Source organism: Sorex araneus, chromosome 3 (assembly GCF_027595985.1).
Source record: "Sorex araneus isolate mSorAra2 chromosome 3, mSorAra2.pri, whole genome shotgun sequence".
Classification (NCBI taxonomy): Eukaryota; Metazoa; Chordata; class Mammalia; order Eulipotyphla; family Soricidae; genus Sorex; species Sorex araneus.
Window position 1 is genome coordinate 65,349,567 of NC_073304.1, and position 27,749 is coordinate 65,377,315.

At 41.1% G+C, this 27,749-nt stretch overlaps 1 pseudogene; it reads left to right on the plus strand.

The window, feature by feature from the left end:
• LOC129403315 (uncharacterized) overlaps positions 1 to 25,665 on the plus strand; it is a 637,601-nt pseudogene extending 611,936 nt beyond the window's left edge.
• The last annotated feature ends 2,084 nt before the right edge of the window (positions 25,666 to 27,749 follow it).

Sequence of the window (27,749 nt, forward strand, 5' to 3'; positions counted from 1 at the left end):
GCTCAAATGCTAGTGACTATTAAATCAGGTTTCTCCATACTAGTTCTAAAAACTATCATCCCTACTGGCTTTTTTTGGTACCAAAGGCAGCATCTCTCTGTTACTATAAGAGGGAAACACACTAATGAAGGAATCTGGAGGAATTTTCAACAGAGACGTGAGCCTGTCTGGTGAAAAATATATATGAAGATACTAAGCATACAGAGAGATGAGTATTCATCTAGATACACGTGTACAAGACAACACACCAAAGAAACACACCATGTAACAAACATCCTGATGACATAAATTCAGAGGAATTAAAATAAGATAGATCAAGAAGACTGCTACTTACCATTACTGGATAGCAATTTTATTAACATGCAAATGAGAGACAACAATCTGCCCTCTGAGAACAGAAAAGTCAGAAGCCTGTTTTCTGAACTGGCCTGATGAGCTCACATAACCCAGCACTTTCCTCCTTCCTCAGCAATAGGAAGCCAGAGGTCACTAAGAAGGGTCCATCTGACTGAATCCCAAGGGGAGCAGTAGTTCTGCTCTGAGCTCTCTGGGGAGACAAACTAAGGGGGAAAAGCAAGAATCTGTCCTGCATTATAGGGAAAACTCAGGAAAGATGATTCTAGGAATAGTGCTGGAAGAAAATGTCCACAGAGCAAAATCTGTCACCTCTATCCCATCACCACGTCCCCTCAGCCAGTCAGGGTTCAGGCTCTTCAAACTTCCCTTGGCCCACCCTGGATCGGATTTCCTGATTCTAGATTACTACCTCTGCCAAGTTTAGTATTTGACAATGATGGGTCTCAGCTAAGTAATGGAAAAATACAGAATCTAGTGGTATCAAATGACTGACGGTGAGCCTGGACAGGTTAATAATTTTATGTACAATCTGTATTATGGTTATCTTGTCGTTAGCTCTCTCTCCCTCCGTGGCAAAAAAAAAAAAAAAAGAAAAAAGAAAAGAAAAGAAAATCCTCATCACTTTCCACCTAGAGGCAGGAGAAACTCTAGAAATCTAGAAATGTCAAAGGAATAGAATGGCAGTGCAGAAGGAACCCAGCAGAAATCGAGACAGCACAAGGACTGGGAAGAGGCAAAACGACACACACATACAGCCTTCACCAGCCCACCCAACCCCCCCACACACATATACATTTAAATTGCCACAACTTATTTGAATGATATTTGAAGTTGCTCACTAGTGTAGGCCTGAGTAGAGTACTCATCTCTAAAAATCAGATGTAAACTCTAAAGCTCTCTTTACAATTATTACCAGAAAAATCAGTTCACCTATTTTGAAATTAAAATTTTATTCTTGATTCTTGTTCTTAAGTTACTAATGATCTTGTTGGTTTACTCATTCAACTTTAAAGCATTCATTAATTATATTAAATATTCTCCACAGAAACTATAGGCCAATAAATCAATGGTGTGCCAGAGGGCAAACACATTCTAAATATTGCCTTTCTCTTTATGAGACATTACTTTCCATCACTAGCGAAAATACCACCCAGTGCAAAATATGTATTTTGGGGTACTTTGCCATTATAGATGGCTCACCCAAGCAACCAGTAACTGAGTTTTGTTTGATTTTGTTGTTGTTGTTGTTGTTGTTATTCTTGCTACTGCTCCAGTGCTTGGAAGCAAGGCCTACACCCTTTAGAGCTCAGAGTTACACAATGCTGGGGATAGAAGTCAGAATCTCACATATGCTAAGCAGGCTACCACGTAAGCTCATCCCTGAAATGGAAGCTGTTTTTTAAATTACAGTTTATGACTTAACATTCAGAACAAAGTAAAGCTATGCTCCAAATAATGCTTCTGCTTCTATTCTGTATTCTATAGATACACAAAAGACATTTCTGGCACTTAAGGGGTGGAATTTTACTCTTTATTCCAGTCATCAGGGTTCAAAGACACAGAGGACTAGCTTCAGAATTTAAAATATTACACTGTATGATTCAGTACCAAACTGAAGCTATAATATATATGTGCAGTCTAAGTTGTAGTCACTTCTATGATTTGCCAAGACTTGCTGAGTGAGATCTGTGGAAGGAAGTACTGAAAACAATTATATCTACCCAGTAATGGGGACTGAATTCCCTTTGGGATGGGGAGTCTTGTTTTGAAAAACATGTCTACATAGATCCTTAGTTACACCACTAATTTTTCTTGGCAAGCAATATAACATAATCTAAATGTGAATACTTCAAATTCAGAATACAAGCACACTGTTTGGTGGAGATTTTCTTGGGCGACTGGGTTGAAATGTTTTGGTTTTTCCTGTCACTGTCATCCCGTTGCTCATCAATTTGTTCAAGCGGGCACCAGTGACGTCTCTCATTTAGAGACTTATAGTTACTGTCTTTGGCATATCCAATACGCACGGGTAGCTTTCCAGGCTCTGCCGCTCGGGCTCGATACTCTCGGTAGCTTGCTGGGCTCTCCGAGAGGGGCAGAGGAATCGAACTCAGGTCAGCCTAATGTTTTTAAATTTAGACATCGTGACTTATAAAGTTTTTATTAACATAGTTTTGTGGATTCAATGTTCTAACTCCAAACCCGACACCAGTGTCAGCATCCCTCCACCAATAATGCAATGCTCCTTCTCCCACCCCACCGCCTTAGAAACCCTTGCTTTTTTAAATTTACTTATTATAGTTTTGGTCACATGTTTACCAGTGTTGACTCTTATGGTTTTTATATACATAGCTAGTTACCTCATCTCTACACCATCAAAATTCTCAAGACCCTTAACCAATGCTAGTCCACCTATGTGTGTTTAAAGTCACTTTTGTCCTCTCTTTCAGAGATGAGTTATGGACAGAGGATAAGATTCCCTTATAGTAAAAACTTCTAATACTTGGGTAAGACAAACTTGGACAAAACACAGAAATTCATAAAGCCAGCCTTGGACTAACGAAGAAGACCTTCATTCCTTCTGGGTCTTTGGACAACTATGCTCAGTCTTATGAGTAAACATTGTGAGAGCATTTTAGCTGCTCAATGGGTCTCTGCCACAAAGAAGCATGCATAAAGCTAGGGATGTGTACTACAAATGTCTCTGAATGTAGAGTTATATAAACTGAGAGTAGCAACACTTCTATGGACTATTACATCCCCCACAAATTGAAAGATTAAGGGGCCAGAGTGATTGTACAGCAGGTAGGGTGCTTGCTTTGCATGTGGCTGACCCGAGTTTTATCCCTGAATCCACCAGGGATGACTCTTGAGTACAGAGCCAGAAGTAATCCCTTAAATCCCTTAGCACCACAAAACACACACACACACACACACACACACACACACACACAAAGATAATAAAATTCTAACTTTCAACATAACTATGAAGTCATGCTTCATTTAACAACCAGGATATGTTGCAGTAAATGCATAATTGGCTATTTTTGCTATTTTGTCTTTGTGTGAATATCATAGTGCATAATTACTCAAATCTAGATGATACAGCCTCCTACTGATGTAAGCTATATGACACAGTCTCATGGGATCATGGTCATATTGAAGTTTATCACTGTCAGGAATGTCATTAAGCAATGTATCAACGTAGGGACATTGGTTGAGGGAAGTGGACACTGGAAAAGAGATTGATATTGGAATACTGTATGCCTAAAATTCAATCATTAATTAAGTTTTTAACTCTGTAATTTACAATGATTCAATTTAAAAAAAATTTTTTTTTCGGCTTTTTATCACACCAGCAATGCTGAGGGGTTACTCCTGGCTCTGCACTCAGGAATCACCCTGGCAGTGCTCAGGGGACAATATGGGATGCTGGGAATCGAACCCAGGTCGACCACATGCAAGACAAATGCCCTACATGCTGTGCTATTGCTCCAGCCCCCGCAAAAATATTTTTAAGTAATTTTTTTAGTAATATTTAAAGTAATATTTTACTTTAAATTTAAATTTACTTCACTTTAATATGTAACTTTAAATTTAAATTTACTTTAATATTTAAAGTAATATTTTAAAGTAATATAAAACAAACATCTATTGTTTCTGCCAAACAATTCCCCAAAGCTACAAAGGATCCAAAATTTCCTTTGGGAAACCATCTCCCATCATTCTCTAGTTATGTGATTTAAACAGAGCCAACTCCAACCCTAGCCAGGTTGGAGCAGGGGCCTAGAAGGAAGTAATTAAGATAAAATGAAGTATTAAGGGTAGGGTGCTGATTGGTGAGGATTTGTGTCCTTTAAAGAAGAAATAGTAGAGGGCTGGAGCAATAGTACAAGCGGGTAGGGCGTTTGCCTTGCATGCGGCCGACCCGGGTTTGATTCCCAGCATCCCATATGGTCCCCTGAGCACTGCCAGGGGTGATTCCTGAGTGCAGAGCCAGGAGTAACCTCTGTGCATTGCCGGGTGTGACCCACAAGCAAAAAAAAAAAAAAAAAAAAGAAGTTAAATAAAGAAGAAATAGTAGAGAAACTGACGTTCTCTGTGCCAAATAAAGATATAGCAAGGAGGCAGCCTACTAGTGAGGAAGACTACTCTCACCAGGACTTAAACTGACCAGCACCTTCATCTTGGACTTCCCAGGCTCCCATACTGAAAAATTAATTTCTGTTGCTTATATCACCAGATCTATGGGTTTTTTAATGGAATCCTGAAATAACCAACCCAAAGGCCTAATAATTTCTTCAGGATATTTTATATTGTACTTCTGTTTCATTATTCCTCCACTTGATATAGCCTTTTAAAACCTGACAGCCCAGCATATCTCTCAAGGTACTGTGTTAGGCAAGGGGAAATATGTTGAACAGCAAAATAGATATAGCCTAGTCTGTAATATGGAATAGCCAAGAGAGCAAGATATTAAGCAAATAATAAAGGATATAGCTAATTCAGGGGCCGGAGCGATAGCACAGCGGGTAGGGCGTTTGCCTTGCACTCAGCAGACCTGGGTTCGATCCCCAGCATCCCATATGGTCCCCCAAGCACCGCCAGGAGTAATTCCTGAGTGCAAAGCCAGGAATAACCCCTGAGCATCGCTGGGTGTGACCCAAAAAGCAAATAAATAAATAAATAAATAAAGGATATACTAATTCATAGCCACATGACAAGAGCCACACACATGAGACATACTGCTATCTGCTCCACTGGCAGAAAGAATTACAGGGATGGGAGGGGTCCCTCTCCATGTGGTACTATGAAATAAAGAATAGGAGTGTTTGTGATCGTGAAAGAAACCATCACTTGAGGATGATCATAAATCCCTCTACCCTAGCACATGTGCGCAATGCCAGTGAGCAGCTTGATAAGGATACTAGAATCCTAGGCTGAACAGCGCGTGAAGACTGGAACCATCTTTCTTGCTCTTGTTCACTGCAATATCCCCAGCACTGACATCCAATGCTCACAGGATACAGTATTTGTCTGGGGATAAAGCAGCCCACATGGCAAGACCAAGGGGAAAATTGCCAAAAGAAATGGGAGACACTATAGAGGGATTCAAGTTCTATACTTTAGCATATAAAAGCACAAGGTTGTTTGCAATAAGAGTCTAAAGAGAAAGTGACACATTGTAATTCTCAGGGACATTCCAATAACATTGACTGAAGATTTATTTTAAGAACCATGTCAGAAATATGCCACAACAAACATCTATTGTTTCTGCCAAACAATTCCCCAAAGCTACAAAGGATCCAAAATTTCCTTTGGGAAACCATCTCCCATCATTCTCTAGTTATGTGATTTAAACGGAGCCAACTCCAACCCTAGCTGGCATGGGGCGGGGGGGAGGGGGGCTGGGGGGGCTGGGAGTAAGGAGTTGGGGAGAGGGTTAGCTGCAGTGGTGACTGACTTAAAAAAAAAAAAACATGCATCCATCCTATATCTGTGGCTACACTAATTAATTCCAGAATGGTACATAAACTAGTCAGAGCCAAGGAAACATGTTTAGTCTTCCTCTGGAATTGGTAGTGAGGGGTTATGAAACCACAAAATGTGGCCGCCAAGCTCAACCCAAGCAACCCAAGCCTAAAGACTGATCCCAGTGATAATTTTAAGCACTAAACAAAAGACACCAGAAGCTCAACCTGTCTGTGGATTTTATAGGCAGCATACCCATGCCATGAAAGACATGTTAGGTTTATTTTGCTATTAGTTGCAATCCAGAGAATCCTAACAGACTTGTGCCTTGCACAATAGTTCCTCTCTGTTGTAAGCTAAAGCAGGTTGGGTCACAGGGCAAGCGGGTCTTCCACCTTCAGCCTCTCCACAGTGATAGGTGGTATTTCTTTAACGTGTTTACACAGTCCTGCTGCCGGTTCTGAAGGTCCTGAGAGTGCTTTTGGCCCTTATGATTAAGAATTCAACTTACAACCTTGCCCTCCTGCATTCGTTTCCACTATCAGGAAGGCAAAATGTCTAATATGAAATAGCAAGGGAAATCCCTGGGCTTGAAACTCAGAGTTATTGGTGCAATAACACACTTCAGGCGACTCCCTTTCTAACCACACTTGTCAATATCAAAGCTACAACTAAGTAGAACTTGGCGGCTTATGAGATTACAGAGTCAGAGAGCCCATTCCACAGGAGCAACAGAGGACAAGTTTTGGCTCTTCCCACATTACTCTGAAGCTCCAAAATTAACTCACCATGGACATTCCTTTCTTTTTTTTTTTAAATTTATTTATTTTTAATTAGAGAATCACCGTGAGGGTACAGTTACAGATTTATACACTTTTATGCTTATACTTCCCTCATACAAAGTTTGGAACCCATCCCTTCACCAGTGCCCATTCTCCACCACCCGTAAACCCAGTGTCCCTCCCACCCTCCCCAATCCCATCTCCCCCCCACCCCACCCTGCCACTGTGGCAAGGCATTCCCTTCTGTTTTCTCTCTCTAATGAGCTGTTGTGGTTTGCAATAAAGGTGTTGAGTGGCCACTGTGCTCAGTCTCTAGCCCTCATTCAGCCCGCAACTCCCTTCCCCCACATGGCCTTCAACTACAATGTAGTTGGTCATTGCTTCTCTGAGTTGACCTTTCCCCGGAACGTGGGGCCAGCCGCGAAGCCATGGGGTCAACCTCCTGGTACTTATTTCTACAGTTCTTGGGTGTTAGTCTCCCACTCTGTTATTCTATATACCATAGATGAGTGCAATCTTTCTATGTCTGTCTCTCTCTTTCTGACTCATTTCACTCAGCATGAAACTTTTCATGCCCATCCACTTGACTACAAAATTCTTGACCTCCTTTTTTCTAACAGCTGCATAGTATTCCATTGTATAGATGTACCAAAGTTTCCTCAACCAGTCATCCGTTCTGGGGCATTCGGGTTTTTTCCAGATTCTGGCTATTGTAAACAGTGCTGCGATGAACATACATGTGCAGATGTTGTTTCGATTGTACTTTTTTGCCTCTCTGGGATATATTCCCAGCAGTGGTATTGCTGGGTCAAATGGGAATTCAATATCTAATTTTTTGAGAGTCGTCCAAATTGTTTTCCAGAAGGGCTGAACCAGTCGGCATTCCCACCAGCAGTGAAGAAGGGTCCCTTTCTCCCCACATCCTCTCCAACAGCGGTTGCTTTTGTTCTTTTGGATGTGTGCTAGTCTCGGACATTCCTTTCTTGTTATCACAAGTCTCCAACACCAGTCATATCATTATAGTCATAAGATGCTTTGGACTGAATTGTGTCCCCAAAATTCATATGTTGAAACCATAATCTCATACTGTTATATTTGGAAACCCAGCCCCTAAAAAAGTAATAAAGGCTATGTGAAGCCATGTGGGGGTAGCCTAATATGATGCAGCTGGTGTCCTTGTTAAGAGGGAGACACACTGGACCCTGCCTCCATCTCACATGCAGGCACCGAGAAAAGGACAAGTGAGGATGCAGTTTCCACAGGTGGGGAGAATAACATTGACTGAGAATAACACTGACTGAACATTGACTGGAGAAGTACTTGCACCAGAAACCAAATCATCCAGAACATGGATCTGAAACAGCTAGCATCCAAAATTGTGCAAAAATAAATGTTTAAACCACTGAATCACAAGTATTTTGCTATGGCAGTCTCCTTTATTTTAAGATAAATAAAATAATAATAGTCCTTCTACTATTATAAGAAGATAATAATAGGAGTCTTTCTATATGGAAAATATTTGGGACAAGACTAATCATAATGAGGTAATGAATAATAGAGCTGTTACTGACATTCGCTTTCATGGATAAAGGAACTGAAGCAAACCAAACACACTAATTTCTCAACCACCTTTCTCTTGATCACATAGCTGTACTTATATGACACGCTAGTATTTCTGTTCCACATGTCATATTTCCACAAACTGGAATTTTCCTAGCATTTGACTTAATCAAAATGATTCTACTTCCGCCACCTCTACAAAGCTCAAATGTATAATATATTTTAATGCAAATGACTCCAACTTTAATCATAACAAATTTGTCCACCATCCACCATGCCTCTCTTGCCCACCCCTCCCACAGGGCTTAGAAAAAGAAGTCATCATATGGTCCTGAGTTCCATCCTCACACAGAACACTGCCAAGTCTCAGCAACCCCTGCTTCCTGCCTTGCCACAAATCTGGGTGTGTAGTTGCTACAAAAATGCCACTTGCCTCATAACTGGCTTCCTATCCCGCCCTCCACCCCTTAACCTGAAGGTCATATTTTCACCTGTTTCTCTCTCATAACCCCTGCTGGACTTTTGAACAAAAGAGTAAGCATTCCCTCTTAGTGAAACTCCTTCCCAGTCCAATATTGAGTTCTGCTTTTTTCCTTACCATTGTCCCAGAATGTCCCACTCCTCTCTCCTATTAAGGTATGGAGAAAAGAACAAAAGTCCTTGAATAAAAAAAAAAATTTAATATTGACAAAACAAACTCTCTCTCTCTTTCTCTCCCTCTCTCTCTCTCCCCCTCTCCTCCCTCCTTTCCTTTCCCTTCCCATCTTTCATACATACACACAATTAAGACACTAAGCACAGGCTCACATGATGATGGGGTTTTATTTGCCTGGGGATCCACACACCATGCCAAGTACAGATCCCCCATATGGCAAAAAGGGCTGATGCCATGGGACAGCTGCTTAGCTGAGGCTAAATCCTTTCTGGAGCACTTATGGCCCAGAGGGTGTCACCTCCAAGATGTTCAAGGCTCCATCTCACCCTCCCAGCCTGGCCATTAGGCTTAAAAGTAAGCACACAATAGAATCGTTCCACCTCTTCTGGGTCCCTGAGGAGCGCCCCCTCCTCAGGGTGGAGCATCTGTCAGATGGCTACCAGGCATCTGGTTTTAAGCAGATTTTTGTCAAAGTAGAAATGGTGCCAGTATTGTGCTGTTTCCCTTCCCCATGGACATTCATCAGTGTAAATGATGAGTGGATTAGTCCATCAAGTTGCTGACCCCTAGTTGGCTAAAACGGATCCAGCGCCTTGAGCTTCATACACAAGAATCCTTCCCTGTATTCAAGTCCAAGACATTGAAATCAACACACTAGAATCCTTCCGAGTATTCAAGTGGAAGGAGGCTGGAGCAGTTTTTCAGAGTTTATGTCCTTCCTGGAGTGTCACACACACACACACACACACACACATTTTGCAGACTACAGATGTTTCATTTTTTTTCTCATAATTTCTGCATGTCTTTGTGAATGGTGCAGAAACATTTTGTGCTTCAAACTGGTGAATATTTATACTAGATCAGTAAGAGGTTGGATAATACTGAGGTCAAAAAAAGCCATCTATGGGGCAGGAATGATAGCACAGGAGGACATTTGCCTTGCACAAGGCCCATCTGGGTTCAATCCCCGGCATCCCATATGGTCTCCCAAGCACCGCCAGGAGTAATTCCTGAGTGCAGATCCAGGAGTATCCCCTGAGCAATGCTGGGTGTGACCCAAAAAAAAAAAGTCATCTATGGATCCAGAGTGATAGTAAGCAGGTAAGGTGTTTACCTTGCACTCAGATGACCTGGGTTTAATCTCCAGCATCCCATATGGTCCCCCAAGCACTGGTAGAAGTAATTCCTGAATGCAGAGCCCTGAGTATCACCAGGTATGATTCAAAAAGTAAAAAAGAAAAAAAGAGGCTACCTCTTCCCTTATCAGCTGAAAATAACAAAACTAGAGAGGGACCAATTTTCAAAAAAAGAAATCAAAAACCAGGAAAAATTAAAATGACATTTTCATATGATACGAAGAAAGAAAAAGGAAAAGAAATAAAAGGAGGCCAAAAATTGTTAGTGACAGGGGGGGAAATAAACATTTGTTAAGAACTACTGTTTCAAAACTTCACAAGTTTCTATTTCTATGGAATGTTTAGTACCCAGATAGAAATGAAGCCCCCGTCCTTTTCTTTGCCTCCAGAAATTAAACTCAAAAGCTCATACTTATAAAGCATGTGTTCGCTCCTACTGAGCTACATTACAGGCAAATTCCCTATTTTTATAAAGAAATAACTTGCCTAGAACTGCCTATTAGCATATATAATATATATATACCCATTTGTCCAAATCCAAAGTTCCACACTTTTAAATGCATCAGTATATCTCTAGTTTAAATCACTTGTATCACTTGTCATCCCGATGATCTTCGATTTGCTTGAATGGGTGCCAGTAACGTCTCAATTTGTCCCCATAGAGTGCTAGTGTAGCCCAATGATATCTACTCATTTTAGAAACAGGAAGAGCCTCAAACTGTTCATTTAGGGTTTTGGTGAAGAAGTCTGACCATCTCGTTGGTGGGCAGCTATGTGATCTTTTGACATCCCATGGAACCCAGTCGGTAACAGCTCTAGTCCAGCGGTCATCTCTGAATTGCATTACGTGCCCAGGCCATCTGATTTTTGACACCTTAGCAAACGAGACGCAACCCTGATTCTTGACTGTCAAGTCCGGATTCCTTCTCTCACTTGAGTGAAACGTGATACTCCAAGCATAGCTCTTTCGATTCCTCTTTGGGAGACCCAAATAGCATTCTCATCCTGTTTTCATAGGGCCCAGGTCTCTGAGGCATATGTTAGCGCAGGAAGAATGGTGGAGTCAAAAAGATTTGCCTGGAGCCGGAGGTTCTTCGTCCTCTTAACTGCTTCTTTGACGCTCTTGAAGGCGTTCCATGCTGCTCTCTTCCTCCTGCGCAGTTCTGGCACCAAGTTGTTCCTCATGTTGAGTTCTCGACCCAGGTACACATAGCTGCAGCATTCAGAGATGTTCATTCCATTGAGAGCAAATGGAACATCAGGAACTAGTCCATTTCTCATGAACATTGTTTTGCTGAGATTCAGCTGCAGTCCGACCTTACCACACTCGAGGTCGAAGTTGGCCAGCATTTGTGCCACTTGGCTAATGTTTGGTGTTATGAGATCAATGTCATCACCGAAGCAGAGGTGGTATAGTTTGCCAACTGTCTATCTTCACTCCTATTCCTTCCCATTCCAGTCGTCGCATGATGTTCTCAAGGGCGGCACTGAAGAGTTTCGGTGAAATAGTATCACCCTGCTGAATCCCTCTCTTTACGTCGATGATTACTTCCTTGTAGAATGGTGAAATCCTGGTGGTGAATCCATAATACAGCTCACAGAGGATCTTGATGTACTTACTGAGTTTGAACGCCCTGTTTGGCTATGGCTTCGATGACCGTTTCAGTCTCAACAGAATCAAAGGCCTTCTTTAAATTGATGAAAGTTAGACAGAGTGGCATCTTGAACTCTCACGAAACTTCAATGAGTTTGGTCACTGTGTGGATATGGTCTGTCATGTTGAATCCTTTTCGGAACCCGGCTTGCTTGCATGGTTGTCCTTCGTCTAGTGTTCTGCCTATTCTATTCAGGATGACACGAGTGAACAACTTGTAGACGACAGACAACAGGCAGATTGGGCGATAGTTGCCGATGTTGTGGATGTCTCCCTTCTTGTACAACAGGATGGTCCTGCTGGTTTTCCATTGGGACGGAACCTTGCATATGGACAGGTAGCATGTGAAGAGCCTAGCCAGTGTACTGATGAATACTGGCAGCAGATTCTTCAGGTGTTCGGGTCTGACTTTGTCTGGACCGGGTGCTGTATGCATCTTTACCGACGAAAATGGCGTGTCGGATTTCAGAAGGGAGGACATTAGGAACAACATATCCATCCTTCGGAATTTGGTATGTGGGCAGGTAGATGTGGCTGTTGAAGAGATCCGAGTAGAAGTCGTGAATAATCCTCTCCATTGCCTAGTCTAAATAATTGTGTTAATGTTCAACCACTAAAAAATGACTTTATGTATGTTAACTAAAAATATTAGCAGGAGAGGAAGCTGGGTGGAGGGTATGCAGAAACTCAATCCTACTTCCCAACTTTACTGTAAGTCTAACATTATTTTAAAGTAGAATTAAAAAGTGAGTGTAATTGCACTTCATAGAACCCAATCAAGGAAATGGTGATACTGTGGATTAAGAACCTCAAAGAATCAATAAACAGGATTCATATGATTTACTCACTGTTCTTTTGACCTCAGATACTAATAAGCTCAAACACTTTTCTTTCTAATACAAAGCAATTACTTTTAAAAGTTGCTGTCAAACTGAAGATTCTTCCCAGCTAAATCTGTTGATGTTGCTAATTTAAGCACAGTATTAAAAGCTGTAATTACCCACAATGCCACCATACCACATGCTTATAATGATTATACCTTGCCTCTTATTATATCCACAAATCCCATTCATATGATAAGCAACTAAATACAGTAAAATATTTTAAGCTTTTGGATGATAATGCCTACTACTGCTGAAACGATTGGTAATGATCTGTTCGTATAAAGTATGCATTTAGTTATAAAAGTTCTATACATTGACCTGGCATCATCTTTTTATATATTTGTTATACAGAAAAAGGGACACTTATTCTTTAAAAGAGATAAGCAGACAAAAAAGACTCAGGGTCATCTAACTCTGCTTCTACTTTTCCTGATAGCACCACCTTTTGTTTTTCTAAATGAATATTTCAGATTCCTGCCTTTCTCTGAGAAACATTCTTCCTTTTCCTCTCCTTGTAGTACTCCAGTGTATATCAGCCATACTATCCTAGTCTGGACTGGAGCTATAGCACAGCAGGTAGGGCATTTGCCTACCATGCACACGGCCGACCGGAGTTCGATTCCTCCATCCCTCTTGGAGAGCCTGGCAAACTACCGAAAGTATCCTCCCCACATGGCAGAGCCTGGCAAGCTACCCATGGCATATTCGATATGCCAAAAATGGTAACAACAAGTCTCACAATGGAGACGTTACTGGTGTCTGCTTGAGCAAATCGATGAACAACGGGACGACAGTACTAAAATGTTTTAATGCTAATATATGAAAATCAAGTTCTGTTGCAAACTTAAGAGGATTGGAACATCTTATCTGTGAGGCACCCCCCAAAAATAGTCTAATAATGATGCAACCTTACAACTGACCATTCTATTTCAATTTGAAGAGGTGATTTACTTTGTGCTTTTACCGCTACATGTCAATTTTTTTGTCCCTGGTAATAATAGCACTCTAGTACAAATAGTCTCTGAGCACTTAGCAATAAATATTGCACAGTACTATTTTTTAATTTGCCTTAAAAATTATTGATGCCATGAACTTGCTCTCACTCTAAGTGAAGATCTAACAGTATAGAATAATAATACCTCTTGAGCATGTTCTACCATTGGAATGAGTTAAAATATTTTTTTAAAAATCACTTCTGTGGGGCTGGAGCAATAGTACAGTGGGTAGGGCATTTGCCTTGCACAGGACTGACCCAGGTTTGAACCCTGGCATCCCATATGGTCTGCCAAGCAGCGCCAGGAGTAATTCCTGAGTGCATAACCAGGAGCAACACTTTAGCATTGCTTGGTATGACTCAAAAAGGAAAAAAAGATAAATAAAATCAATTTTTAAAAATCACTTCTGAATGCTTTTGAAGTAGTCCATCTGAATATTAGGAGAGACTCACTGCCAACACTAAGAAACCCCAAATCTCAGTGGCTTAGAAACAAAAGTTTGCGTCTGTTCACATCACAGTCTGGAGAGTCCTTAGAAGGATTCTGATCCACAAAGTTAGCAGGACTCAGGTTCTTTATATGATTGTGATGTCTTTAAATTTCCTTATTCTCTTTCACTGGAAGGTTTTCATGGGTAAGATCTGTCACACTTACTTATATTTCATTGATCAAACTCAGGCAAAGCTATACCTAATTACAAGAGAGACTAAGAAATAGGGTCTACAACTCTTGGGTGTTAGTCTCTGCCCCACAGCTTGGAAACTGGCCTCACATGCTGGGGGGGAAGGCAGCTCAGATAGAGAAGGGAACACCAAGCAGAGGATGTTGGGAGGACCCATTCAGGTTGGAAGATGAAAACTAAAAGTAGACTATAGACCGAACATGAAGGCCACTCAATACCTCTATTGCAAACTACAACACCCAAAAGGAGAGAGAACAAAAAGGAATGTTCTGCTGCAGAGGCAGGGTGGGGTGGTGGGGGATGGGGTGGGGGTGGTGAGAGGAATACTGGGATCATTGGTGGAGGTGAATGGGCACTGGTGGAGGGATGGGTAAATGATCACTGTATGAGTGAAATGCAAACACAAAAGTTCATAAGTTTGTAACTGTACATCACAGTGATTCGCTAATAAAAATTTAAAAAAAAAAAAGAAATAGCGTCGAGGTTTGTACCCAGGGATGAAAAGAAGCACATGTTTTTTCAAAGCACAAGCAAATTCTTTAACTTGAAAGAAATTAAAAACAGAAACAGGGCTGGAGAGATAGTGCAAGGGTAAGGCACTTGCCCTGCATGCAGCTGTCCCAGATTCAATCCCCAGCATCGCATTTATTTCCCCCAAACCAGGTCCCAGGAGTGATCACAGAGCCAGGAGCAAACCCTGAGCACAGCGTAGTGAATAATTAAAATGAAAGAAAGAAAGAAAGAAAGAAAGAAAGAAAGAAAGAAAGAAAGAAAGAAAGAAAGAAAGAAAGAAAGAAAGAAAGAAAGAAAGAAAGAAAGAGAGAGAGGAAGGGAGGGAGGAAGGAAGGAAGGAAGGAAGGAAGGAAGGAAGGAAGGAAGGAAGGAAGGAAGGAAGGAAGGAAGGAAGGAAGGAAGGAAGGAAGGAAAAAAATGACATTAAGATTAATTTCCTTCATGTAATTTATCTCAACCTAAATACAGAGATTGAGATTGCCCTACATTTTTTTAAACCTTATTTTCATAGCTTAACATGAACATTTATTTTTTATTAAAGAAGGAAAGAAAAAGAGCTGGAATGTAAAGGAAGCTGAATAAACAAGTCTCGGATGGAAAAAGGAGCTCTTTTCACAGGCTAGTTGGGATTTTTGCCTGCCCTCTCTCTTCAGATATCATCATAATCATTAGTTAAAAGGGACAGAAGGAGAGTAGAGAATTGAAACTACAGAAATCCTCTCGTATCGATCTAGAAATTACCAAAGCCAGCTACAATTTTTTAACTGTGATGAAGTGTCACAGACTCTTTTGAGCAGTGTCTTCTGATTTTGTTGAGGGCTCCGAATACTTCTTCACCATCTCCATTGTCAGGAGGGCTGCCTCCTCTGGATGTCGAAACCGGCCCAGATTCATTGCTCTGAGTCTTAGCCTGCCCTGCCACCTCCACACTAATGTGATCCTGTGCTCAGCCTCCCCCAGGCTTCTCACACTGCAGAGAGGGTGGGCGCATCACCACAGAGGGAGCCGCGGGGTGCAGGGCAGAGCTGCACAAAGCAGTTTTCTTTCACAATTTAAACACCTCACCAACATAAAGTACAGTTTCTGGGGGTCACACTAAATTCCTCACCCAAATAAGTCTATGGTCATTTCTGGTATCTCAGGCTTGGGAAAATCCTAGTAAGGCCTCCACGTCTGAATACCTCGCTCCTGGTAACCCCACTCTGGAAGAATCAAGCCCCTCAATCTTCATGTTTTCAAACAATTATCTGTACATTGCACAATGGCCTGGTCAGAGATGGGGGGAGCCTGAGGAGGAAGCAGGGAGCAAGCAGGCTGCTCCAGCCCGCTGCTTTCCACAGGGGGTTGCTGACCAGCTCAGAATGACACTCGAGAAGGCAGCAGCTGTGACCAGAGGCCATTCTTCGAACTCCTTCTTAGCTAATGAACTGGAAGGATCCGGAGGGAGCCTGCGAAGAATGGCTCCCCTGGGGTGTGCAGAGAGGCCTCCCCTTCCATGAATTTTCCATTTTTAATTAGCCTTGATGGTCTGGTCAGGATAAGACTTTTTAGAGAAAATCTACTGACTGGTGATAGCAGGGCTTAATTCATCACATCCCTTGGGATATCAGACCAACACTTTCCCTGATTGGGTCTCAATTTGTTTTGTAAGGAAGGAAGAGAGAAGGGAACATTGTAATTTTCAATAAGCTTTTATTTCAAAAGAAACAAATGATAATTATTGAAAATTAAAATAGCTTTTAAATACTAAACAGAAGGAAAATGTGACCCCAAAAACCTATCTCCTCGGAGAATAAATGATGCGGAATCTTTGAGTATTCCATATCAACATAGATATTTATGTGTGTTATGTATACACATATGTAGAATTGGGTAGAGCTGGGGTTTGCAGTCATACTCCACTGTGCTCAGGGTGTATTCCTGGCTCTGTGCTCTGGAATCAATCGCTCCTGACGATACTCAGGCAGCCGTATGTGGTGCCAGAGAGCAAACCGGGCTCAGCCACATGCATGGCAAGTGCCTTACCCCTGTATTATCTCTCCAGCCCCACATATGTAGATATTAAGACAACATTTTAACTATTATATTATAGACTCTATTGCTACTTGCTTTTGTCCAGTTCCTGAGGTTACACATAGGAACTTACATGTCTCTCGTGTACCTTAATAGCTGAATCCTGTTCCACTTAAAATGTCTTTACTTAACCAATCTTTTACTGACAGATATCATTACACATTTTTCAGAATAATTTGGTAGAATAAATGACTGAGAGAATACTGGATCAAAGGATATACATATGTATTCAAATATATGTATATATGTGTGTGTATTATATATACACACATATATATTCTAATTGAGAATATATTCTAAGTTAATAGACATAGTCAACTTGAAATCCTTTTATATGTTTTGTTCACTAGAAATATGTTTCCAGGGACAGAGGAATAGTACACGGATAAAGTGCTTGCCTGGCATGTAGCAGTAGATACTGTAACCCTGGATTGAATCCCAGCATCACAAAAGGTCCCCTGAGCATCACAGGAATCATCCCTGAGCACAGTTCCAGGTGTAATCAAAAGAAAAAAAACTTTAATAACCAAAAGCATAGCTTCCTCACTGTGAATGAGTTATGCTTCATAAAGTTGTCTGTGGATTAGTTAAGATAAAGTCACCTAGCTTGTGCCAAATACATCCTGGGGAGGTAATAAATTAATTTCTTTTACTTTTACTTTTAGGGGTTTTTTTACTGATACTGCACCCTTATGACTAAATTTGTTTATAATTTTCTTTACTTCCTCCCCGCCTCCCCCACCCCAGATAGTACAAATCTATTTTTGTTTTCTTCAACACAGGGAGAGAAAAGGCAAAAAGAAAAAAAACCTTAAAATATCCCTCTCTCTCCTTCTGGTTACAACGTCATAATTGGAGGCCATTATCATGGTGACATTACAGAATAAAGTATCATATCATCAAAAACTATCCACATCTCCTTCCTCTTACCAAAAAAAATAATTTGATTCAGGTGTCAAAGGCCTATCAGCCCCCTGGGAGGCTGGGCCCTTTTTAGCCTCAGGGAATAAATATTTATTAGCCCCAGATGATCATGGTTAATTTATATTTTTTGCCAATGGTTGTGTTAGAAAAGGCACATGACATATTTCTGGTAAGATGATTAGGTAGTAGTTTGGAATGGGGGCAAGAAGAATTTAGGAAATTTTTTTTCCTTCTCTTTTCTTTTCTTCTTTATGGGAAAACCTCCCGAGCAATATCCAAAGGGCTGAGAGGCCCAGTGCTGCTGTGCTTTTCAGACTCTGCAGAGCTGGTAGCCATCAAGTCACTCCTGGAAGTGGTTCAGGACCTCCAGGATACACTGTGTGTGTGTGTGTGTGTGTGTGTGTGTGTGTGTGTGTGTGTGTGTGTGTGTGTGTGTGTGTAGGGGGGACGGGGGAAGCTCCTGTTCTCTGATTCTTATGTGTATATGGCATGCATTTGTCCTCTCTTTCCTAAAAGGAGACATGAAGAGTGGCCCCCTTTCTGAACTCTGTATGCTGTGTGAAAAGATGTTATCTATAACTGCTGCGGTCCATATGGCAGGCAGAATAATGACCACAAAGACATTTCTTTATTATTTTTATTTTTTTGCTTTTTGGGTCACACCGGCGATGCACAGGGGCTACTCCTGGCTCATGCACTCAGGAATTACTCCTGGCGGTGCTCAGGGGACCATATGGGATGCTGGAAATCGAACCCGGGTCGGCCGCGTGCAAGGAAAACGCCGCCCTACCCACTGTGCTATGGCTACAGCCCCGTGGATTTTATTTTATTTTATTTTGTATTTGACCACAAAGACATTTCTTATCCTCAGATACTGCAAAACATATAGTTCATATTGTTTCATGGCAAAGGGGAATTAAAGGTTGAATTAAAGACACTTAATGACTTTACTGAAGAAGACACGAAGTTAACCAGTGGTGTGAAGAGAAATGAAATGCTTTGCCTGATACTATAACACTGTAAGGATTATTTTCAATACTAGTTACACTGCTCTGTTTATAACTGCTAATATTAGACAAACTGTAGACAAAAGCAGCAAAAATATTAGCAGAATACTGTCTTTCTTGTATTAATAATTTGAGTACAGATTCCAGACCTAAAGCTTGAGTTTCTTCTCATATGATTAAAAGTTTCTCTTTTTTCCCTCCTTTTTCTTTTTTTTTCCCCTCTGAATAAAACTGAACTGTGGGTTCTCTGTAGAAAGTGGCATTTTGTACTTTTCCTCTTTTATAAAACAACTTCTGCCGAGTTTATTGTTTAGTTGATTTTATTCACCTATTAAATGTTGGTGTTGTGAATAAAAACAACTTGCAAAAATAAATAAATAAATAAAAATAAATAAAGACACTAGTCAGCGAACCTTAAACTAGGTTGTTATGGTTTATCAAAGCCCAATGTAATCAACAGCCTAAAAGTGAAACAGGAAAGCAGAATAGGAGGGACATATGTGACTGTGTGAAAAGGGGCACTCAGATACCCAGTATCGCTGGATATGAAGATGAGGAAGAGGTTCACAAGCCAAGGAGCATGCTACTGAAAATAAAAGTAATATTGTTTCAAATTGGTCCAAAGAGACAGATCAAGTTGCAGAAGAGCACATGCCTAGTATTCGTAGGGCCCTGAATTCAATCTCTACCAATGGAAAGTCCCCCCCTAAGCAAAGCCAGGTACAGGATCTGGTAGACACTGGCACTACAAGGCCTGAGCAGTACTGCATCACATGATCAGTGTAGGAGAATATAGCAGTACTGCATCACATGATCAGTGTAGGAGAATATTGGTTTGTCCTTTTTGCCTTACCACAGGGAGCTTAGGTTTATTGGGTTTCACTTATCACAGTGCTCCCGAGGCACTCCCATTCCTCTGTGTTTATCTGTAACCTCTTTCTTTGCACTCTGCTTCCCCAACTGGTCAGTCACCTGTATCCCCTAATCAGACTTTGTTAACTTGTAAATATTGCTTTTCTCTTCTCCTTATGTCCTTTGCATAGTTAATTCAGAGCAATGTCCTTTTTGTATAGACACAGAAAGACAGCTAATGCTATGTTTTTGTAACTTAGGAGTTAATTGACTCCAAATAATATTCACTCATGGGCATCTGTTCTCTCAACTTAAGCCTCAGTTGCCCTTGGTTCCTAGCACCCCAAAAGCAGGGTCCTGACTGATGAGGGACTGAATGGACCTGGGGCAAGCTGTGAGCTACTCTGGCATCAAAATGAGCCAGGCCAACACACCATAAACTATAAGTTAAGATCATGGTCATGGATAAATTCTGTCATGATCCAAAAAGTAACAATTAGATTAGGACCCTGCTAGAGTTAGAAAAGACTAATCTGGCCTGAGCACTGCAGTCTGGGATCTATAGCGAGATGTCCCCAGGAGAGCCATCCTATAAGCTTAATGTATCTCTTACTGTGTCCATACAAATGGTCACTGTCATCCCGTTGCTCATCGATTTGTTCGAGCGGGCACCAGTAATGTCTCTATTGTGAGACTTATTGTTACTGTTTTTGGCATGTCCAATATGCCACAGGTAGCTTGCCGGGCTCTCCGAGAGGGGCGGAGGAATCAAACATGGGCCGACCGAGTGAAAGGCGAATGCCCTACCGCTGTGCTATTGCTCCATACAAAATGACTAATATTTTTAAGAAGTCAAATTAAGATGAATGTTTAAATGATTGTTGGACTAAGGAAAGAAGAAACACACCCATAGATGGTATTTCACCCTTGAGCTGATCTCCTGGCTACAGGAGATGAAGAAGGGCTTTCATATGTTGGTTGTGGCCTAGGTGTGGTTACAACTGCCAAGGTTTGGATGGTGGGAGACTAGAGAGTCCAGGAGAGTGAGTCGTAGTGCAGAGAGACAGCAAGAGGGACAGGAATGAGAGGCAGGGTGAGACTGGAATAGGGAGCTTAGTGAGACTGGAACAGGCACATGGAGAGAATGGAATAAACTGCAACTGATCACCAACCAGCCTGACCCTACTTTTCTCCTTTGTCGCCCATGAAATCAGCCATCCTGGGTGGGGAAGTGGCCTGAGACCACCTTATACAGGCAACCGCAGGCTTCTTATTCGTTTCATGAATACACATCCAGCAAAGCCATGAGTGGCCTTAGGGCCTTCAAACCACTTAGTCTGACCCCCATGAAAGAAAAGAAAAGGTAGGGAAGTGGGTTCACTCCTAGTATCTCCAGAAGAGAATGCTGTTCTACTGGCATCATGATTTTTGCTTAGACTCATTAAGTTCATAAAGTTGTACAAGTTTGTTTCAGCAGAAATAAGAATCTATTACATCCCTCTTGACAATCCTGATACACTTGAATATAAATTATCAATCCCATAAATGGCAAAGCCACAGCCCAGATCAGAGTCAATAATGCAAACTGAAAGCTTTTCTTCTATAATCAGGAACAAGACAAGAATATCCACTCTCATCACAATTTTTCAGTATTGTGTTGGAAGTCTTAGCCAGAGCTATTAGATAAGAAAAGAATAAAGCCATCTAAAAGGGGCAAGAATTAGTTAAAATCCCTATTTACAGATAATATAATGATATTCATAGAAAAATCCCAAGGATTCTAGAAAAAGCTGTTATAAATTACAAATAAGCACAATAAAGAGGTAGGCTACAAAATTCATAACAGTATTTCGTAGAACTGGGTATATGACTTTTCTAGAGCACATGCTTAGCATGTACAAAATCTTGGCTTTGATCTTGGCATCACATGACCATCCCCCCCCAAAAAAAGTACTACATGTGGTGCTGTCTTTAAAAATGTGTTGCCTTTCTATTTGTAAGTAATGAGCTAGCAGGAAGAGAAATAAGGAAAACAATTTATCCATTTATAATCACATCAAAAATAATTAAAATAACTTGGAACAAATTTAATCAAAGAGGCTAAAGACCTGGAAGCTTAAACTGTAAGACACTATTTAAAAAATAGAAGAAACCAATAAATGAAAACATATTTCATGCTCATAGACTGGAAGAATTAACATGTTAAAATGGTCATCTTACCTAAAGAAATATATAAATTCATTAAAACCTCCATCAATAGCATCATTCACAAAAAACAGAACCCCCCAAGCAATCATAAAATTTATGTGGAGTCACAAAATATCCTAAATAGCAAAAATAATTTGGAAAAAACAAAGGATTCTCACACTTCATGACTTCAAACTATGCCATTAAGTGATAGTAACCAAAGCAGCATGGTATTGGAATAATAAAGAAACACTGATCAATGAAACAGATTTGTAAGTCCAAAAAGAGAACCACACATATGGTCAACTAATTTACAAGTTTAAAAAATTCTAGAGCAGGACCAGAGAGTGTACAGCAGGAAGGGTACTTTGCATTGCAGTCTGCAAACTTGGGTTCTACTGTCAGCACCACATACGGTCACCTGAACACTGTCAAGAATCTCTGAGCACAGAGTTAGAAGTAAGCCCTGAGCACAGTCAGGTGTGTTCCAAAAACGAAAGAAAGAAAGAAAGAAAGAAAGAAAGAAAGAAAGAAAGAAAGAAAGAAAGAAAGAAAGAAAGAAAGAAAGAAAGAAAGAAAGAAAGAAAGAAAGAAAGAAAGAAAGAAGAAAGAAAGAAAGAAAGAAAGAAAGAAAGAAAGAAAGAAAGAAAGAAAGAAAGAAAGAAAGAAAGAAAGAAAGAAAGAAAGAAAGAAAGAAAGAAAGAAAGAAAGAAAGAAAGAAAGAAAGAAAGAAAGGAGGAAGGGAGGGAGGGAAGGAGGGAGGGACGAAGGAAGGAAGGAAGGAAGGAAGGAAGGAAGGAAGGAAGGAAGGAAGGAAGGAAGGAAGGAAGGAAGGAAGGAAGGAAGGAAGGAAGGAAGGAAGGAAGGGAGGGAGGGAGGGAGGAAGGAAGGAAGGGCGGGAGGGAGGGAGGAGACAAAAATTCAAAAACATACAAATGAAGTGAGGAAAGTTTCTTCAACAAATATTGGAAAAACTGAGCAGTCTCATGCAAAAGAATGAAATTAAGCAACTATCTAACACCAAACATAAAGTCACTCAAAATGGATTAAAGGCAAACATGTAATAACTGAAACCATAAAATTATACAAAAAAACATTGGTGATATACTCCTCGATATTAGTATTCAAGAGGTCTTTGGGGACTCAACTCCAACATCAAGAAAAATAAAAGCATAGGGGGCTGGAGCGATAGCACAGCGGGTAGGGCGTTTGCCTTGCACGGCCGACCCGGGTTCGAATCCCAGCATCCCATATGGTCCCCTGAGCACCGCCAGGGGTAATTCCTAGGTGAAGAGCCAGGAGTAACCCCTGTGCATCGCTGGGTGTGACCCAAAAACCAAAAAAAAAAAAGCATAAATAAACAATGAAACCATAAACTAAGAAGTTTCTGCACATCACAGAAATCTAATCAAAGTAATAACATCTTGTTAAGCGGGTTTATATATTTGCAAGTAATACATCCAATAAGGAGATTAATATCCAAAATATATTTTTAATAATTCACTGTCACTTTCACTGTCATCCTGTTGCTCATCGATTTGCTCGAGCGGGCACCAGTAACATCTCTATTGTGAAACTTGTTGTTACTGGTTTTGGCATATCAAATACGCCACAGGGAGCTTGCAGGCTCTGCCATGCAGGTGAGATAATCATGTATTTTATATATATTCCATATTACTGTATCTCTATTACCCCATTGTTCATCAATTTACTCGGGCGGGCACCAAATAACGTCTCCATTCGTCCCAACCCTGAGATTTTATTTATTTTTTATGGTTATACTAAGAATATTATTAATTTTTATATTATCCACTTTTCCTTAGAATATAAATCAAAGTCCTTTACTGGAACTTGAGGTATTTACACAATACATACACAACTTTATGCAAAATACTTTTTATAAGTAACATTATATTTTAAAAGAGGAAACTGATTTGTGCTGATTTGTATTTTGACTTAATGAAACAAGAGTACAACATTCAGCTAGGGAGGGTTATACTGATAATACAGCTCTTGAAGTTAAAATATTTTCTCTCCCTTTACACTTATCACAGGTCACACAATTTCCTGAGAGGATTCATTATAAGAAACATGTCAATCACAGCTTAAGACCTTGCTTTGGAAGGAACTAATGAGAAATAGATTGGGAGTGAGGCTTCATCTTTGTTTTCAAATAAGTTGTCCTAATTTTTCTTCTGATAGAAGAAGTTTTTCTATAAAAACTTTTTCACTGTGGACAGTTCCACAATGAAATTGACCACATTATATTCAATCGAAAGTTTTGCCTGACCGATGTCACTGTTGTCCCAAAATTCCAAACGGGATCGGACCACCGTCTCCTTCGTGCAAAATTCTACTTCACAGAGAGGGAAGAAAAGTCTGCAAAATTTAAGTCTAAGAAGGCAATTCCCAGAAGGACCACCAACTGGGAGCTCTTTGGCACTATTGCAGCAACGTGGGAAGATGCCATCCTTGACAACATCGACAAGGAATACGATCGACTTGTTCAGCACCTCCATGACTGTGCGAAGAATACCGAGAGTGAGAAAGCCACAAACAGACGCCTGTTTTCAGAAACTCTTGAGCTCATTCGTCAATGTGGTGTGGTGAGAACCTCAGGCAACCACAAGACGTCCGAGCTCACAAAGCTGTGCAGAGATTCGATAAAGGAAGACCTCAAAGAGAGGAGAGCAGCAGTGTTGGCCAGTGCAGCAGAAGCCGGGAAAAGTATTCGCAACGCTCGTCTGTCCTTCGCCAACTACAAGACCAAGATGACTGCCCTCTGACGTCCCGATGGATCTATCACATCTTCCAGAAAGGCAATGGAGAGGATTATTCATGACTTCTACTCAGATCTCCTTGACAGCCATGTCCACCTGCCCATGTACCAAATTCCTCACGATGGATATGTCGTTCCCAACATTCTCCCTTCTGAAATCCGACACACCATTTCGTTGGTAAAGACGCTTACAGTACCTGGTCCGGACAAGGTCAGACCCGAACACCTGAAGAATCTGCTGCCAGTACTCATCAATACACTAGCCCAACTCTTCACACGCTACCTGTCTGAATGCAAGGTTCCATCCGAGTGGAAAACCAGTAGGACCGTTACGTTGTACAAGAAGGAAGACATCCACAACATCGGCAACTATCACCCAATCTGCCTGATGTTTGTCATCTACAAGTTTTTCACTCGTGTCATCCTGAATAGAATAGGCAGAACACTAGACGAAGGACAACCATGCGAGCAAGCCAGGTTCCGAAGGGGATTCAGCACGATAGACCATATCCACACAGTGACCAAACTCATTGAAGTTTTGCAAGAGTTCAAGATGCCACTCTGTCTAACGTTCACCGACTTAAAGAAGGCCTTTGATTCTGTTGAGACTGAGGCGGTCATCGAAGCCCTGGCCAAACAGGGCGTTCAAACTCAGTATATCAAAATCCTCTGCGAGCTGTATTGTGGATTCACCACCAAAATCTCACCATTCTACAAGGAAGTGATCACTGATGTAAAGAGAGGAGTGAGGCAAGGTGATACCATTTCACGGAAACTCTTCAGTGCCACCCTCGAGAACATCATGGGACGACTGGAATGGGAAGGAATGGGAGTGAAGATAGACATCCACCTCCACCTCCACCTCGCTGATGACATCATTCTCATAACACCAAACATTAGCCAAGTGGCATAAATGCTGGTTGACTTCGACCACAAGTGTGGAAAGGTCGGATTGCAGCTGAATCTCAACAAGACGATGTTCATGAAAAACAAACTGGTCCCTGAAGCTCCATTTGCTCTCAATGGAACGAATATCTCCAAATTCAGCAGCTATGTGTACCTGGGTCGAGAAATCAACATGAGGAACGACTTGGTGCCAGAACTGTGCAGGAAGAAGAGAGCAGCGTGGAATGCCATGCCTTCAAGAGTGTCGAAGAAGTGGTTAAGAGAATGAAGAACCTCCAACTCCAGGCACATCTTTTTGATTCCACCATTCTTCCTGCACTAACATGCCTCAGAGACCTGGGCCCTACGCAAATAGGATGAGAACACTATTAGGGTATCCCAAAGAGGAATCAAAAGAGCTGTGCTAGGAGTATCATGTCTCACTCAAGTGAGAGAAGGAATCCGGAGTTCTGACCTATGTCGACGGTCAAGAATCAGGGATGCTGTCTCGTTTGCCAAGGCATCAAAAATCAGATGGGCCAGACACATAATGCGATTTAGAGACGACCGCTGGACTAGAGCTGTTACTGACTAGATTCCATGGGACGTCAGGAGACCTTGTGGCCGCCCACCAACTAGATGGTCAGATTTCTTTGTCAAATCCCTGAATCAATGATTTGAGGCTCTTTGTGTGCCTGGAGCAAGTAGATATCATTGGGCTACACTAGCACGCGACAGGGGCAAATGGAGACGTTACTGGCGCCCACTCAAGCAAATCGAAGATCAACGGGATGACAAGTGATACAAGTGATACAAGATAGAAAAAGTTTAAATCAGTTTATTATAAATATATCTAAACCATGAATTTTTGCAGCTTTCAGGTAAAGTCCAGCACTTCATTCATACAAAGTCCATGAGAGAGGAGGTCACGGAGATCACCTAATCTTAAATCGTGACATCATCCACTAAAGTCCTTCGCATAAACCCTGAGATTTTAGCAGCCTCTCCTTATTCATTTTTCCCAATGACTGGAGGCTCTTTTCAGGGTCAGGGGAATGAAACCTGTTATTGTTACTGTATTTGGCATATCGAATATGTCACGGAGAGCTTGCCAGGCTCTTTCATGCAGGCAGGATACTTTCGGTAGCTTGCTGGGCTCTCCAAGAGGCATATGTGTGTATATATATATACATATATATGCATATATATAATATTATGTAATATATAATATATATACTTATATAGATTTCCCTTTATGATGATGTGTCCAGAAATATGTTCACTCATGCATGAGGTTCGGTCCAACTGTGTGGAAAGTGGCCTGGAGCATGACAGCGGTAGGGTAGTGGAGGATTTGTGTCTATATATTTTATATATATTTTATATAGAGACACAAATCCCCAATTTTAAACCTAGTAAAGTGGTTAATAGTGTTTGAGAAGACAAATCAACATAGTATTTTATACCAAAGTTTAACTGTTTCAGAGGTGCCAGACTGTGGTGTACAAAGGATTAAGAAAAGTATTTATAGGGGCTCGGGAAATGGTTTGATGACTAAAGCATCTGACTTAATTGTGAGGCTCTGAGTTCAATCCCCAGTGCAGCCCACATGTGCAAAGTATGGTCGCAGCAACTCTGTTATCTGGGACTACCGATATCAGCATGCAGTCTCTGGTTCCCAATATCAGAAGTGTGCACTTGTGTGTGAGCACCACAATTGAAACATGAGACCCCAAAGAACTCCATATCTAAAGATGTGCAAGCACAGTGGGCAGAACTGCAATCCCCAGTAAGCATGTACATGAGCACCAATTTGATGTTTAATTCAGTGACCCTCAGGGAGTACTGCAACTAAAATGTGTTTGAGCATCAAAATGAAATGAGTGCAACCTAAAAATTATTGAGGAACAAATGCTTTGTTTTGTATCTCGGATCACTGGAAACCTCAAACTCAGTCATATCACAGAAGTTCTATTGAAAGAAAGCAACTAGTATCTTTAGTACTGTCCTTTTCCGTCCCTCAAAAGTAATTGTAACTATATCTGGAAAAATAACACTTTTTTTAAAGTAACGTCTATATTCAATTGAACTTAAAAACAATTATAGCATTGTAGCACTGTCCTCCCATTGTTCATTGATTTGCTCTAGTGGGCACCAGTAATGTCTCCATTGTGAGACTTGTTATGTTTTTGGCATATGGAATATGCAAGGGGTAGCTTGCCAGGCTCTCCCATGTGGGTGGAATACACTTGGTAGCTTGCCAGGCTCTCCGAGAGGGACGGAGGAATCGAACCCGGGTCAGCCGCATGCAAGGAAACACCCTACCCGCTGTGTTTTCGCTTTTGGTTTTAA